Here is a 6,000-nt window from a genome sequence, read left to right on the forward strand (position 1 = left end):
TTTTTAGCGAGAGCAAGAGAGAGAGAGAGAGAAAGAGAGAAGAAAGGGGGAGAGAGAGAAAACTGATTTGCCAGGGCTTCAGACACAGCAATCTAATTCCAGATACTTGTGCCGCCTAGTGGCATGTGTGACCTTGTGCTTGCCTCACCTTTGTGTTTCTGGCCTATGTGGGATCTGGAGAGTCAAGTACCAGTCCTTAGGCTTCACGGGCAAGTGCCTTAACCACTAAGCCATCTCTCCAGCCCTGGAAAGATTTTCTATGAGGGGAACATTCAGGTACTGGCCTGGACAGCAGGGGCTGGATGGGAACAAGGCCAGGGCCTCCTGTGCCATACTGACCGCACAGTCAGGGGACAACACCCAAGGGCCACACGTCTTGCAAGGGATCAAGGATCTCTGATTTTAGGTGAATCTCCCTGTCTGGCCCATCATGTCCTCATAGGGACTGTCAGGGGACCTGAGACATGGTGATGGGCAGGACCAGCCAGAGGTGGGGTGAGGGGTTATAGGCCAAGCAGCTGTATGTAGCAGGAGGAGCCTGAGGAGGAAGAGGAGCGAGGGCAGGACAGAATCTCATAAGCCAGGAAGGAGCAGTTGGGACTGAATTCCAACCAGTAAGAACAATGCCTGTCTGCAGGCCTTGTGGGAACAGGGTTACCAAGCACAAAGAGCACTTTCCCAGCTGTCTTGCTTTCCCTCAGACATACTAGCAATGCTGTCAGGGAAGTGGGACCACAAAGGGGACAATGAGGCAGGAGCAGCCAGACTATAAGCATGCTGCTCAGGGCTCTGCTTGGGAACATCTGCCTGAGCCTCCCTTTACTTCCTCAGTAACTTTGAACCAGCAACATGGCCTTAGTTGCCTTTGTCTTTGTAAAGCGGCGGTGATTGTGTGCCTTTCTCAGGGATGCTGAAAGGCGTACCTGAGATGATTCACATCAAGTAGAGCAATCTGGCATACAGTGGGTGCTCAGTAAACATTGGTAGTGAAAGTGATACAGCAGAAAGGTTAATAGCGAGGCGCCTGTGTGTGAGGGGACACGTGTTTGTGTGGTGACATGGATGTGTGAGACTACCCATGGAGTATGCGAGGCATCTGTGAGGTAGTGCCCTGTGTGCAGCGTTTGGTTGCACTGAAGGGTTACAGTTAAGCCCAGGGAAGGCTGTGTCTTGAATAATACCCCCCATGATCTGAGTGCTCTGCCCATGTTACCCCACTGATTAAGCGTCCTATAATCTCATCTCCTGCAGAGGCCCAGAAAAGGTGAGGCCTTGCTCAGAGTGACCCACCAGCTGCGCAGGGCAGTATGGGATGGGAACCTGCCTCCCAGTCGGGAGGGCAGGCCTGAGTCTAGCAGACCACAGTGCACGGAAGCTGAACCTTCCTGTTTCCAGGTCCCACATTCAGTGTGCCCTTGGTATAAGCATCCTGGAGAACAATGGTTGGGAGCCTTCACCATCTGTGGGGCAGGAAGGTGGATGGGGCTTGATTGGCTTGATTGAGTGAACAGACACAGGCACTGCTCCAGCTCTGTACCGTGGCTGGGCCGGGGCTGGAGGGGGGGTGGGGGATGAGGGGGAACGTAGACTCCGACAAGCCCTCTAAGCCCCATCTCCAGATCCTTGGGCCAGTGCAAGTACAGTGTGGGTTGGGAAGAAGGCTGCTAAGAGACCCTAGATTGTATGAAGCTAAGCCCTTAAGCTGGTGTGGGTCTTTGGGCTCTCCAAACCCTCTGCCGCATGCCACTGAGACAGAGTGAGCAAAAAAACAAAAAACAAACAAACAAAAAAAAACAAGGTCCTGACCTCCTCGCCCTTTGCTGCTAGTGCCCTACACTAAGGGGCGTCCTTGCTGAGCTGCTGAGCTCTTGGTTCCCATACGGTTCTAATAAGCTAACCGGTGATCTCTAGGATCTCTGGGACCCAGAGTCTGACAGCCAGAGACCCTCCTGATCTCACAGGCTCTGCCCCGGCGGCCATTCAGCCCCTTCACCTCAGTTTACTTTGCAGAACTCACAGGCAGCCTGAGTAGATCATGTAAGTTATAGATCTCTAGCGTATTCCATAATCTTTGCTGAAAGCTTCCTCCCTCTCTCCTCCATCCCTGGCTTGCTCTTCCTATAATCCCAGAAGTGGACAAGGGCAATAAGAAACAGGAGATGGACTTGAAGCAGGGACAGCAGCCCCGAGGTTCCTGGCATGAAGAGAGGCGCGATGACATGGCAACTCTACTTTGAGACTTTTGAGGATCTGTCAAACCCATTTCCAAAGCAGTGCTGTTGTTTACAATTTCTCTGCATCTTCACTAACATGTGTTATTGGCTGTCTTTTTGATTACATTCCTCTTGGTGGGTGTGAAGTTTTATTTCATTGTGATTTTGATTTGCACTTCCCCAGTGACTTTTCATGCTTATGAGCCATATACACTAGCTTCTTTGGAAAATGTCTGTTCAGATCATTTGCCAGATTTTAATTGGATTGTTTGTCTTTTTGTTGCTGGGTTTTAAGAGTTTTTAAAAATGCATCTTAGATATAGTTTATCATCAAATATGTAATCTTAAATGTTTTAGTCCAAACTCTGGGCTTTTTAACCTTTTTAGATGGTGTCCTTGTAATACAAAAGCTTTTAGTTTTAGTGAAGTTCAAATTATTTTTGCTGTATTTATTTTTTGCTTTTGGTATTATGGGAGAAAAGAAATCTTCTTACCTTAGGTTCATTGCTGAGGCTGTATAACAAAAAGAACAACAAGAGGAAAACATACACACACTTGTTCCACAGGATGACAGACATGAAGACTCCAAGACCCAGAGAAACCTGTGGGTTTTATGCTTGAACTAATGGAGAGCTATGATAGGACAAAGATTTGTAATCTAATGGTAATGAACCGAGGGCCCTTCTCAAGGAGGGTGCTTCCTTTTGCTTGTTTTGAGACAAGATTTCTGTATGTAGCTCAGGCTGGCTCCAATTCTTTTTTTAAAGTTAATTTTTATTTTTATTTATTTATGAGAGAGAGAGAGAGAGAGAGAGAGAGAGGGAGGGAGAGAGAACACACCCCAGGGCCTCCAGCCCCTGCAAACAATCTCCAGATGCATGCACCACTTTGTGCACCTGGCTTTGGTGGGTCCTGGGGAATCAAACCTGGGTTTCTTGGCTTTGCAGGGAAGCAAGCACCTTAACCGCTAACCAACCTCTCCAGCTCTGGCTCCAATTCTTGATCCTCTTGCATCTGCCTCCGCAGTGCTAGGGTTGCAAGCTTGTGACACCAGACTGTGTTTTTTCAGTGAGCCCTCGTGCTTCAGGGAGAAGGTCGGAGTGATTTTCAGCCTCTGCTCATTTCTTTTTTTTTAAATTTTTTTTTTTTGGTCATTTTTTATTTATTTATTTGAGAGCGACAGACACAGAGAGAAAGACAGATAGAGGGAGAGAGAGAGAATGGGCGCGCCAGGGCTTCCAGCCTCTGCAAACGAACTCCAGACGCGTGCGCCCCCTTGTGCATCTGGCTAACGTGGGACCTGGGGAACCGAGCCTCGAACCGGTGTCCTTAGGCTTCACAGGCAAGCGCTTAACCGCTAAGCCATCTCTCCAGCCCCTCTGCTCATTTCTTCAATGCTAGGATGCTATATATTGAGATATGGTATCAGATCTAAGACTCTGTTCCCCAGTCTAAGGTTATAAGGGAGGATTGTGGGGACCTCTGGGTCTGTTCCGTGAGAGTTACCCGGGGGTGACATGGATGGCTGGTTTCTGGAGTTGGGCTGTCTTGGGAACTGAACTCTCAGCCTGCCTAATTACCAGGGTAGCGTCATACTGACTTGAATTGTTGAACTTCTATTTCGTGTTGCACAACAGGCGGACTGGTAGAAATGACCACACAGCCTCCTGGGGCCAGCCAAGCGCTTTGTAAGCCCAGTTCACATCGATTCGGGAACTCCCCTGCTCTCCAAGGTGGAAGTTTTGGAAATGTGGCATGACTTGCAGCATCAGCAAATTCAGCTGTCTGACCTGGAGCAGCCTGATGAGCAAGTCAGCGGCAGGGACCCCAGGGGTTCCGGGCCCATCCAGGCTTGAAGGAGCAGCAGCTCAGAGAGAGGAAAGGACGCGTCCCGGCCGGGTGGAGGGATGCGAAGCAGGCGTCCTAAGTGCTTTCCTTCCCACACTCTCCTGCTCCCGCTCCTCCTCCTCCTCCTCTTCCTCTTACCACCGACTTTTAATTTAAAGTGGCACCATGTAAGATCCCAAGCTCTGCTTTTTTTTTTTTTGACAAAAATGTTTTCCGAGTTGCCATCTAGTGGCCATCAGTAAGAACTGACTATTTACAGTTGGCTTATTTTACCCGTGTCTTTGGGTCAGCTCAGGTCCAGAGGTAGAAAGAGTCGGACATAGGAGACCACGGTCTATTTTTTTTTTTTTCCTGTAAAACAGGCCTAGCTGAAGTATAGTATTATCCCCTCAGGAAGCCAGGTCTCCTTGCCCCTAGAGGGTCTGATGTTTGGGATAAGGAGGACTGGGGCGATGCCCCTGACTCACGTAGGAGGGAGGGAGGGCGTCCTCAAGGAGCCCTGGCATAAAGGCAGTTGGCTCGAGTGCCGTCACCTCCTGTGGAAGCTCCTCTGTGGGAGGAAGGGTGTCCTTTACACACCGGAGCATGGGACAAATCACCGTGACTTGTCTTAGACAGTAAGCACACTTTAGTTTTATAACCTTTTAATATCAACTCTTTTTCTTTAATGAGAGAAAAGAGCAGACCTCCAGCCACTGCAAATGATCTCCAGATGCATGCGCCACTTTGTGCATCTGGCTTACATGGGTTCTGGGGAATCGAACCTGGGTCCTTAGGCTTTGCAGGCAAGTGCATTAACTGCTAAGCCATGTCTCCAGCCCTAATATCAACTTTTATTCTTTTTTAAAAAAATTATTTATTTGAGAGCGGGGGGGGGGGGGAGAATGTGCACACCAGGGCCTCCAGCCACTGAAAACAAACTTCAGATGCATGCGCCACCTTGTGCATCTGGCTTATGTGGGTCCTGGGGAATCAAACTTGGGTCCTTTGGTTTTGCAGGCAAACACCTTAACCACTAAGCCATCCCTTATCCCTCAGCTTTTATTCTTTTTTTTTCTCAAGAATCTTTTTGTTTCATTTTTATTTATTTACTTGAGAGCAACAGACAGAGAAAGAAAGAGGCAGATAGAGAGGGAATGGGTGTGCCAGGGCCTCCAGCCACTGCAAATGAACTCCAGACGTGTGCCCCTTGTGCATCTGGCTAACGTGGTCCTGGGGGAGCCTTGAACCAGGGTCCTTAGGCTTCACAGGCAAGCGCTTAACTGCTAAGCCATCTCTTCAGCCCTCAGCTTTTATTCTTAACCTCTCATTTGTAACTATCGTTTCAGAGCAAAAAGAAATAACTTATTTTGAAACATCTCACAGTTGCAAATATCGGTAAAAGAGTTTACTAGTCTTGTGTTCTATAAGAAAAAACAGACAAATCAAGCAATTTGTCAAAGATTTAAATAAATTATAGTAAACATTTAAGCCTATCTAAAATTTGACCTTTTAATTGCGTCTCTAAGGCAAGCTAAATATAGAGTTGAAGTTTTGCATTTCGTTTATACTTAAGAACACCTGAGCAGGCACTTTACATTTTAAAGCTGAAAACCTAGAGCCTGTTTCTAGTCATTTATTACCACCTTAGAATACATCGATGTACCTGTGTACATTTTTAGTGGCTTTAACCCTCTTTTTTTGTCTAAACTGGACTAGACACAAATTTAATCCTAAAATAGGAATCTATAACAAACAATCTGATACACACCATTTAGGACTACTTTAATCAGTAACATAAAGAATCTTATGTCTTGTTACTCAGGGCCTATAGATATAGCTGACCATGTGACCCTATATTAATATCCACCATCCATATAAAATTTTAAAACTAATTATTTATTTGCAAGCAGAGGGAAACAAAGAGAAGAGAGACAGATGGAGAGAAAGAAACAGAGAG

Source organism: Jaculus jaculus, chromosome 1, assembly GCF_020740685.1.
Source record: "Jaculus jaculus isolate mJacJac1 chromosome 1, mJacJac1.mat.Y.cur, whole genome shotgun sequence".
In the NCBI taxonomy this organism is placed as follows: Eukaryota; Metazoa; Chordata; class Mammalia; order Rodentia; family Dipodidae; genus Jaculus; species Jaculus jaculus.